Raw genomic sequence first — 11,995 nt, 5'->3', positions numbered from 1 at the left:
AACAAAATTCAAAGTGAGCTTGATAGGTTGAAGCACTGGGTTGAAACAACAGAAGGAAATTTAATAGGGATAAATGCCAAATTGTACAGCTAGGGAAAGGAACCCACATGACAGCTACAAGATGGGCGATACTTGGCTTAACACAAGCAAGGTTCTTGGAACGTTCTAGATCACGAGCTGAATGTGAGTCAACCATGTGATGTGGTTGCAAAAAAAGGCAAAACTATTTGGGGCTGTATGAATAGAGGTATCACTTCCAAATCACGCAAAGTACTAGTTCACCTTTGCTCAGTGCTGATTAGACTTCATCTTGAGTTCTGTGCCCAGTTCTGGGCACCAGAGTTTAAGAAAGATGGAGATAAACTGGAAAAGGTTCTGAGAAGGGCAAAGAAAATGATCATAGGACTGGAAACAAAGCCCTGTGAAGAGGGACTGGAAGAACTGCTCATGTTTATTCTTGAGAAGAGATGACTGATGATGTTCAAGCACTTGAAAGGTTGTTTCACAGAAGTGTGGATTGTCACTGAAGTGTGGGTAATTTGTGGATAACAAACAAACCATGTTTTGTTAGCGCAGCTGCACTCACATCCATCACAGCTCAACAATCCACAGTTCAACGACAACCTATACCCAGACAAGTGTAGGTTGCTCTACTGTGTGAACACAGCCAATGGCTTTAATGTTCTTCCCTTTAATCTTACTTTTTACATAGTCACCTGGCTATGTTTGTCATCAATATTCATTCAATTAATCTTAATTTACCTTTAATTTACAAAGTGGGGAGGCCCACGTTGCTATACGCAGCATATACATATGTGAATAAATAAATAAAATATACCAATTTTTCTTATATTGCAAAAAGAATGACAAAACCATAGACAAACAAGATAAATAATTCCAATATTATGATCCCACAGAAGCGTAAACACCATAAAAGTAAAATTCCTACTCTTTTCTTATGACATATGTGCCAGCCTCACAAACATATTACCACTGACAGAAGTATCAGGCGTCAGACAAGGACCAAGAAAATGGAAACTCCATGTTGTGATTTCCTGCCCCATCCCAATAAAGTTTAGGTGTACTTATCTGTGTTGTTTCTTAACCCTTGATAGCAGCAGCCATTCCTACTTGGTCTCCACTGCTTCTTTTGGATGTGTGAGAGTGAGCAACAGGGCTTTTGCATTTCTGAAAATAACTCTAGAATTTGCAAAGTCCACTGAGCTCCAGAAATAAGCATTTCGCTCATTTTGGGTTGTTTTAGAAGCACAAAATGCCATCATATGAGTGGTTGCATCTGTGAGTGCAGGGAGCAATACAATACTACCCTGTGAAATTAGATCCAGAATGTTTTATTTCACTTGCAGGAAGGTTCCCAAGCAGAATCTGTTCAGAACACTCCTGCTGACTGAAATGGGGGAAGCCTACTTTCAACAAGTCTCCAGACTACAGCACTTCCTCCCCCACTGCTCCAGAACATTGCAGAGCATCTCTTCAGGAGACAAAGTGGACAGAAGGTGGGAGGAGGAAAAGAAAGATCAGCTCTTCCCCCATTTAGCCAGCAGAAAAGTTTTCTAAATCAAAATCCTGTTGATAGAAGAAACTTTCTATCTGCGGGTGGATATTGATGCATCCAACTCACAGGTTACAGGGAGAGAAATTTAGGTATTATGTTAACTTAGGTTAGTGAGGACCCCATGTGGTTTTCTCATTATCTATCCAGAATTATATGCCAGTTGTCATTAATATCAAAGGTGATGAGTAACATAAAGAGATTATATTTAGAAGCAGGATAAACAAATACTTTAAAGCCACTCTTTTCCTTGCTCACATTTTTACATTTAGCCTAGGATTTGTTATGAAGCAGTTCACTCAATAGCAGTTCAGAATTCAATATAAAACATCATGTTTTAATGATCAGAGAATGTGAGCAGAGCATGAATTGATTTGTTTTTCTGTTTCAGTTTATGTCTTGACCTGTCTGAAAGGCTCAGGGCAGGTAACCAACACGATTACAATTATCTCTGTCCGTGGAGACTTATTCCAATAGAACTTATGATCAAAGGTGTGACTTGTCTGGGCACATAAACACCATCCTGCAAGTCTGCTCTGAGAATGTTGTAAGTGGACTGGGTGCGCCAGGTTATCTTCATTTCCCTATCATAACCAGATGGTACAAATGTAGAAATTTGTGACTAGGACTTAGACAAAAAAGTGGGTGAGGGGACCGAAGGAAAGGCAATGTTATTAACTATAGTCTGCACTTGTGCAAAACCTCACTTTACATTACATGCTGGAGAAGATCTTCTGGGAAAATGATGTTTGCTTGCATTGCATTACAAGCTAGGAAAATTCATATTATGAACCAGATAATTATAAGGTTCAAAATTTCATGATGCTGTTCCAGCATTGAAATTATCACTTAAGTGCCATCTTCTTGATTCATTGCCACATTTCTACTGGGGACTGTTCATCTTGGGTAAGTTTGGAAAGTCCTGGATGTGCATTGGATAAAACAATGGTTGCAAAGGACAGAAATGGAAAGTGCTGCAGCAAAGAGTAGCTTTCAGGGCTTCTGTTGGCAGACAGAAATGAGAAACATGATAAAGGAGAGCTAAAGTGTTAAAATAGGGCATACACTTCAAAGAGATATTCTGCAAAAGTACAATGGGCTAGAGACAGAGACCCGGGAACAGAAGGGCAACCACAAGTCTGTGTTGTCCTTTCGCATTGCATTGCTCTGTTGATTTCAATATCATAAAGGAGTTGTCATTCTAACATCACTGGGATTATTGGCAGCAGCAATTTAAAACCACTAAAATGTCAACACCAATCTCTCCTTGGTGGAATATAACCTTACCTAAGCATCTTGTTTGTTTTTCAGAAATCTTATTAGAGCTACATTTTCTTAAAATTGCACAGTTAATTTTATTACGTTGAAATATTCATTTAATCAGTTTAAAGTCTCTCTAGCAATTTGACTCTTCCAGTACAAGCTTTATGTCAAGAAAATCCAACATTCAATATGTTTTTTGAAAACATCATTAAATATTTAGTTACTTAGTGAAAAGCTCAAGAGTGCCATCAATAAAACAACAGCCTGGTGGGATCTGTAGATTACATGAAATTAAAAGAAGAGCCTTGCTATTTCACTGCCTCTACTCTGCCCTTGGAGGAAGAATCGGTACATCTGGCATGTTCCAAACAGGGCTGTCTGAGGAAGCACAATGTGATCGGTCAGGGAAGCCTCATAGATGTTCACAAAAGCTATGCTTTGGTTTTTCTGGGCCCTTCTTTGGGCAAACACACTCATGTCTCCCAAGCAATAATATTTGGCTATCTTAAAAAAAAAGTCACTATACGATTTTCATGTCCATGTATTACACTACCTCCTTTGGCTCTATATCTCATCGTTTACTTTCTTCCCTTTTGTTTTACTTGAAGAAAAAATAGATTAATAATGGCACAATCCATAATCTGCACCTCCATTCCAGATGTGCTTTCCAGATGTGCTGTGGCCCTGCTGGCTGGAAACAATTGGATCTATAGTACATCGCATTTAGAGGGCAGCAGGTTGGGGAAGGCTGACCTATGCGTTGATTCCCCCCTTTCTACTGAAAGGAATGCTTCATTAGCAGCATGATCCTATGGATGTCGACTCATAAGTAAGATCCAATGCATTCAGAGGACCCTAGTCACAAAGAAATGTTAGTATCGGATTGTAGCCTATAAGGCTACATATATTGCTGTATATATTTGTTGGGATAAAACCCATTGAACACAAATGTAGTTTGATAGATGCATTTAACACCTGGTTAAACCACGGTTTGTTGCCCTGCATGGGATCTTCATGGCAGATCACTGAACAAACTGCTTTCATTTCTCAGTACTTGACTTTGTCTCATCCATCCACCCTTTGCCTGCATTCTCTATGTATCACAAATGTAGTACTGGCACATAGAGTGGCCAATTTATTTACTTTTAATTACTTTTGTCCACAGAAGACCCAATACAGGTCTCCTGAGCAAAACAACCCATGAACAAACCATGGTTTTACATTTGTATGCAATGAAAATGTAGTTTACATGAGTTGCGATTATCGTTCATAACTCATCAATGAACCATGGCATTTCATTTTGGCTAGTTTGCGGGTAATAAACCATGGGCTTTTAGAGTAGTGGGACAAGCCTTGCTGAGGGGGGGTGGGAATCAGCGTGGCTTCCGCAAGGGGAAGTCTTGTCTCTTAAACATATTCCAAAACCCCAGATGTCAAGTTCCCTTGATGTGAGTAGCCACTGCTTCTTAGATACCTAAGACACTTTACAAAGTTTCATGCTATTCACATTCACCCTGTTGTACAATTATATTCAATTAAAGTAAGGTTTGAATGTGAATTTCTTTCAGCCTTTTAATCTAAGCTGATGAGAATGTTAATCACATTAGTGGTTATAAGTGTAGTTCCAGGAGTGGCAGTTATCTCAGATTAATGCAGATTACAAAATGATGGTGTGTATGTGGTGTCATAATTTCTCATATAATCTATCACATTCCTCTTCTAGGCAGGGGGCTCGAGCTGGTGGTTGCCAGGCAATGCCAGGCACTGTTGAGAGAAACAGATTGTCCTGATCCATTTCAGTTGGGCTCCAGGCCTGGTTTTGGCACAGAAACCTCCCTGGTCACCCTGTTGGATGATCTATGCTTGAAAAGGGACAGGGAGAGTGTGACCTGTCCTGTGGCCTTCCATGCCATGAGCCATGGTATCCTTCCGGAAAAGCTGACTGGGTTGGGCATTGGAGGAACTGCAGTGGAGCTGTTCCACTTCTGCTTGGATGGCCAGTTTCAGATGAAGGGGGATTGTCATTATTTGCTATAGCAGCTATGCTGGAGTGGGGTGGTGGGGAGAGGGGTTGATACTGTCTCCTGTACTGTTTGACAACTATATGGAATCTCTGGGGGAGCAAGGTGAGATGTCATCCGTAGGAAGATGACCCCCACTACCACCCTTTCTTTTCATCAAATTAAGAGGAGGTGGCGGCCATTCTTAATCAGTGCTTGAGCATAGTGATAAACTAGATGAGAACCAGCAAACTGAGATTTAACTGAAACAAGGTAGGGGTACTGTTACAGGGTGGTTTTTCTGCCCAGATAATTGATATTCAACCTGTTCTAGAGTGGCTGTGGTCCCCATAAAGGGTTAGCTTTGTAGTTTGGGGTTGCTCTTGGGGGTGCTTCAAGATTCATTTATTTATTTAAACTTTTGTAGACTGTCCCATTACCAAAGTCTCAGGACAGTTTAACAATACAAAATGTAAGAAAAGAAAAGAGAAATTAAAACACAGTGTCCCAAAATTTAGCAATAAAAACTCAATTAAAACAGTCAGGTCTTAAAACATTGGGAAAATAAAAGGGTTTTGGCCTGGCACTGGAAAGAATAAAGAGACAATTGTCACTAGAGGCACAGGTGAACTCAGTGGCACAGGGCATCTTTGTATCACTTTAAGCAGGTACACCAAATTTATCCTTATCTGAACAGGGATATGCTAGTTACAGTGACCTGTGCTCTGATAACCTCTTGGCTAGATTACTGCAATGCATTATACTTTGAGTTGCCTTTGGAATTGATCTGGAAATACAGCAAGATTGCTAATGGGGACTGGCCAATGTGATCAAATTAGATCAGCACACTACAGTTTGCATTGGCTCCAGTCCATGTCCAGGCCTAGTTCAAAATGCTAGCATTAACCTTCAGAGCCCTAAGTAGTTTGGGGTCAGTTTACCTGAAACATCACATACATACCTGCCTAGGTCCTAAGAGCACCCACATGGTCCTTCTCCTGGAGCCCCTGCCAGAAGGAGTGAGGTGGGTCACTAAGAGGGCTGTGGCAGCCCAGCTGTGGGATGAGCTTGCCTGGCATGCTTTCCAGCACCAGGTTCAGATTGGATTTTCCCAAGAATATTAGTCTTTCCGTTTTTGCTTTTTGGGATCGTTGACTGTTTTTCAAATTTTTGTACTACTCTCAGGTTTTACTTTGGTCTTTACTTTTATTTTATGTTAGAGTTTCATAATGCATTTTATGGTTTTAAATGTTATAAAGTTCCCAGAGAGTTTCAGCTCTTGGGCAGCATAGATATCAATCAGTTAATTAATTTATTTTTATTTTTTGCTTGCTGAGTATCTCATAGTTGTGTCACTTATAGCTGTGAGCCTTCAGACTACTTGATAAATGGCATTTATTAATAGTGCTACTTCTCGACCAATCGGTGAGTCAATAAGAAAACATTGAAAATAAACATTTGGATGTAGGGTTCTTAAAAAACAAAAAAAAAAAAAAACAAAAACAAAAGCCAAGGGAAATAGAATAGAATTAAATTTTATTGTTGTAACCATAGGTCATAACATAAACAAGGGAAATAAAAGAAAAACTTTGAAAATTAGGATTAAAAAGCAATATCAAAATAGGCAGCAAACATTTATTTGTAAGGAAATAATTTGTTATTTCAGTCCGCAATTTAGTTTTGTATACTGTTTCTTCATTCCATAAAGTTCCTTTTGTGTGGCCAGAATAATTCATGGAAACTCTGCAACTCTGCAACTGAAATGGTATCAGATGACTATTGCTTGCATTATTTTGTAAGTAGTTCCTTGAGGCAAAAAAAAGCACAGAAAAACCAAAACAAATGTATAGGTGTATATATTAAAAGCTCTAGTACAAATTCAGTATCTGCTCACATGTGAATATTTTTCCCAGTAAGCCTTTGATTTAGAAATGACTATGCAGGTTATGCAGTTCGAAAGCATGCAAATGCAAGTATATAAAAAGGTACCACTTCAGTGGACAGGTAACAGCGTTCCGTGCACTTCGGTGTTTAGTCATGCCGGCCACATGACCACGGAGACTGTCTGCGGACAAACGCTGGCTCCCTCGGCTAGGAAACGGAGATGAGCACTGCCCCCTAGAGTCAGACATGACTGGACTTAATGTCAAGGGGAAACCTTTACCTTTTTATGCAGGTTAAACAACAGAGCAATCCTACAACATGTTATATAAGATCCAGCGATAAACTGGCAGTACAGCCACCATGTTCAATAAATGATCAGCCCGGGAGGGGAAAAATGCACAGCCAGAAAAGACAAACATGCTGTAAAAATGGGAAACATGCCTCCAGCATTCCTGGGAATACTTCCAAAGCCCACCGAGCAGGGATTGTTCCAGTGACAAAGCCAGGGGGGCTCAGGGGGGCTCTTGGACCATGCTTTTCTTTTGAGCTTTACAGGAGCTACCCATGGCATTGATCTCCATCCAGAAAATAGGTTCTCTACCATCAGCTATATGGCACAAGTTCACTATCGTAACTGTTACCAAGACACACTCCTGGCACACATGCCCTGCTCCTTCAGCCTGAAGGATCCAGCCAGCAAGGACTCGGCTTCTGCCAGGCCCAGACATCCTTATAGGATACAATTCAAGTCCTCGTACGTTCCTCACCACCACGATTTTGCAAGCATGATCACGACCACTGAGGGCACAGCAGGGGAGATACAGAACAGAAGCTCCCACATAGCTTCCTAAACAAGACACCTGTAGAAAGTACACCGTGTGCTAAGCTACATCTTTCACTAATCACATAGCATGGAGTTGAGACTGTTCATATGCTTTACTCTTGTGTAAGTGTACACAGTCCCAATTTGGATCAGGTATGCAGCACACTGGAAGGGCAGGGTTACCTCTTCTCCTCACCTTTTTTTCTGAAATTACTCTTGCTCTCTCTCTTTCTTTTAATGCACACACTGATGCAGGGAAAGATTTCAGAAAATAAATTATGTGCTAGGGAGAAATGTAGCCTTCTGCTCCTAGAGTGCAGTAGACCCAATTCAAATCAGGGTTGTGCAGTCTCACATAGGAGTAAACAATAAGACCAGTCTGAGGTACATGCTACGTAATTATTTATTATCACTATAGCCTGTTTATATCTATAGTTTATTTCATCCCAAAGGCCTAAAACATTTCAGAAGATCTTGTGTGAGGCTGAAAGGCAAAGGGAGTAGAGCCAAAGGAAGATGGGGCATTGCCAAAAATGCCAGCATATTTTAGCTTAAAGCTCTTACTGCAAGTAACTAGCCCTTAGGAAAGGCATTCCAAGCAGTTTGATTGGAAAAGGGTTTCGTAAAAGCTAGGAAGCCAGCAGACACATACTGGTTCAGGAAAAGCAGATGAACACCTCTGGGACTCCTGGAAGACTGGATCAGGGGCCCAGAAGGACAAGACTGGGAGCCAGGGCTTGCAGTCCCTCCTGGGACAAGGGTTCAAGACGCGCCAAAGGAGGGGAAAGACAGTAGCCAAGAAGAAGGGCCAGGATGTACAACGAGGCCAGCCACAGATACACACTGGTGGCAGCAGGCGCCAGTGTCTGAGCCCGTGCAATTTACATCATGTAAACAGTGATACTTGTAATAATCACACTGTGAGGATGAATCCTACACCATATGTGGGAGGCATTTCCCCCCAGTGTTGCGGGGAGGAGAGTGAATGATACATTTCAGTCAAGACACAGTGACTGGGTTCAGACAACGCAATAGCAACATGGGCTGAGAGGGGTGGATTTTCATTGAACGGTGGATTGTTGCAGTATTATGCTCTCAAAATCCTACTGAGCTTACAGACGATTATTATTATGAGCATTAGCATTGCATTTCTATGCACTTAACCCATACTTAACCCTTGAGTGTGGACTATCATGTTGTCTGAAGCCAGCCAGAACCTTCATATGGCAACAGTGGCAGGAAAGATATAGGAGACAACTGCACTTCGTCGCAGGGGCTCCTCCTGCTGTCGTTCAGTGCTGTGGCGGCCTCCATTGCAGCCCTCCACCTGGCGGGAATGCAGTGATGTTGGGTGCTTATGGCAGGTTTCACAAGGTGAGGTACCTGCAAAAGTTCTGCACAAGAAAGTGTTAGCAGTGTTCTCAAATTTCCACGTATGTCGTGAAACCAGGCTGTTTCTTGCAAAGCACCCCTTGCTTCTTTCACTTTTTCTTTTTGCAAGTGCCCTTTCCCTGGGTTTCCCCCCATCTGAGTTCTGTATGTGCCCATCCTAAGACCACTCCATGCTGCATACTCTGTCACTTGTGTTGTGGTCTCTCTCTTTGGGGAGGTGATGCTGGCATTCTGTGGCTGGGTGCTGATGACCACCCTGTCTTATGCTATGCTGTGATGATACCAATAGCATGATCACTAGTGCACTGAAAGGAAGAAAGCACCTGGCACCAGTGTCGTGGTAGAGCCATGTAAATCCTGGAGCCCCTCAGCTTGCACATCTTCAGTATAGCCTGGTAGTCAAAAGCATTCATGCAATTATTCATAGTGACTCAGTGATGCGGCTAGCATGGCAATGCAGGCCTTGATTATGACCTGGGAAACGTGTCTCTTTTCAGAACAAGACAGCCAGTGTGATGTGGTGCTTAAGAGCATGAGAATGGGGCTAGTCCCCACTTGACCAAGGAGCCAAGTGGTGACTTTGAGCCTGTCACAGACTTTCAGCCCAGCCTACCTCACAGGGCTGTTGTTGAGAACAGGAGGAGTAAGTAAGCTGCTCTGAATTCTTTGTTAGAAAAATGGTGGGTTCTAAACCTAATAAACAACAAACAAAGCTTCCTCAGGCTTACAGAGCTTATTTGTGAGTTTATTTAGGGCAGTGGTAGGGTCTGAAAGATAATGCATTTTGAACCATTTGAATACTTGCAAAAGACATACCAGTGTTACATATTGCTATTATTAGCATTTGTGGTGTGAACTACAAAGTTGCTGAGGTTTTGCTTCCTCAACTTGCTTGCCATCTCTGTATAGAATTTAGGCATGTCCATCATACTGATATACTTTTTATATGGACCATGAGTGAAGGGAGACTTTGAACAAGTGTTTCATAAGCAGGACACTTAGCCCCATGTCACAAGGGGAAGGGTGGCTGAAATACAGGAAAAGTTGCAAGATGGCTTAGCCCCAGGGTGGTTCAAAAAAAAGACACTTCCCCTGGGCATAAGCCACATTAATGTTGTGGTTTCCAATCAAGATGCAAGCAGAGACAGTGCTTAATTGGAAACCTTTGTATTTCCTTGTCCTAATTTTGAAGAGAGAACTCATGTAACTCGGGCATGTGTGTAAACAACTCCAGATACATACAAAGAGATGGATGTGAAGAAAAGCAGCCACGGAGGGCTGCAGTTCAAACAGTTGAATGGAAAAGTGTCTCGTGGCTCCCATCCAGCCAATTGTGCACTCTCATGCCTCCAAATCAGCTCCTCCAAGCTGCTGTTCTGCTTGTGGGGTGAAAGATACTGAATGCTTCACTTGTGCTAAGCCTGCTTTGAAAGATGCCTGTGTTTTTCTGTGGGGAACATGATGCACACTTAAGCTAATTGCAGAAAATGACACACATACAATTGGCAGCAAAGGCTTGGCTCTGCACTGCAAAAAACGGAAAAAAGAATATCCGTGAATAATAAGCGCCCTGAACATGCAGTTCCACTGGGCAAGATGGCAAAAATATCTGCTGAATTAGAGAGACAGCTTTTCAACACAACCCTGAATGAATCCCATCCCAAATTTGTTTGCCATGTGAATTGAGCAGCTTTGTCCTGACATTTGCTGCACCACAAACTGGCCGGCCTGGAGACAGACAGGAGCAGACACTTTACTCTGCTGGCACTCACTAACTACAGGGAACCTAAACTTAAAGCTCAGCTGAGGTGCAGCTGGTTTAAATAATAGCAAGCAATTAGGCTGAAGACAAAATCAGCGGTGGCATTTTATAATTACAATTAATTTAAAGGTTAATTTCCTTTGGTGCTAAAATCTTATTTAAAACATTTACCAGGAAAGGAAATTAGGATGTTACTATCAAGATGCATGGAGTGCTTCTGGGAATCCATGCCTATTATCAGTAGAAAATTAGGTTAGGCTCAAAGTGGGAATTTCAATTCATTTTAGTGTATAATAGATGGTGATCAGGGCCTTGACTTGGAGGATTTTGGTTAGGGGAGACTGTATGATTTGCATTTCTTTTGTTTGAGGGATTAATTGCAAATGTTTTCAACAAAGGGGCTGGGTCTATATGCGAACAAGTGCAACATGAAAAGAAAATTGGTTATGGATTGCTGCCTTCCTAACTAATGAAGTTGATGTTAAGGAAATCCCTAAGAGACATACTTGTGCTATGAAAAAATATTAATAAATAGAATTACAGCCTGAAAGTGGTGCTGTCATTGGCTTCCTATATGTTAATTTACTTTCTCCCTTTCTACCTGGCCTGTTCCTCCCTGAACATCCATCACAGCTTCCTAAGGGAACTGTCAAGCTTCAGTTTCAAATATGTCTAAATAATCATAGTGCTTTGATGGAAGTAATGCTGCCATTCTGGTGTTTCTTCATCATTACAGAATGATGTTTAAGAAAAGTGTCGTGATCTTAGTAAGCTTAAGGGGATTATGACCACTATGAATTGCTTGCTTTTCTTCTTCATCCCTCATGCAGTCATGTAAGATGAAAGATTTTTCAAATAAAGATATTTAATAAAAAGAAAACATGAATTTTGATCATAGGGGAAGTCACATTTGAAATGCACTACAACACTGAATAACTTGAAATGTTGCGAGCAGTTAGAATACATTTCACACCCAAACTTGGTGAAAACCAAAAATATAGTTCAAGTTAATCACAGGATATTTTTCTTAGGATAGCACTAACCAGGAAACTATTTGCTGGGCTAATTTCTGCAGCTCTTCCTCATATTTTCTTTTGCTGGGCCAGCCCAGTACTAACCAAATGCTAACCATGGTTTAAAGCTCAAGTGAGAGAAGCATCTCTGAAAGGAGAATTAGAAGCGCCCTTGTGCCACAGTCCTTCTGAGCAGACATGCACGAGATTGGTATAGGTCAGCAGTTTGGGGCTGAGAGAAACAGAATTCATGTGGAAGGGGAGAGAGCTGTGGGGAAAGCCATT

General features: G+C 41.4%; 1 protein-coding gene across 4 annotated transcripts in view; it reads left to right on the top strand.

Annotated features, from left to right (window-relative positions):
* NKAIN2 (sodium/potassium transporting ATPase interacting 2) overlaps positions 1-11,995 on the top strand; it is a 527,111-nt gene that overhangs the window by 489,914 nt on the left and 25,202 nt on the right. The window lies entirely within an intron of this gene.

This window comes from Varanus komodoensis, unplaced genomic scaffold (assembly GCF_004798865.1).
Source record: "Varanus komodoensis strain SLA01 unplaced genomic scaffold, ASM479886v1 scaffold1, whole genome shotgun sequence".
Taxonomy (NCBI): Eukaryota; Metazoa; Chordata; class Lepidosauria; order Squamata; family Varanidae; genus Varanus; species Varanus komodoensis.
This window is presented reverse-complemented; position numbering and strand designations above follow the sequence as displayed.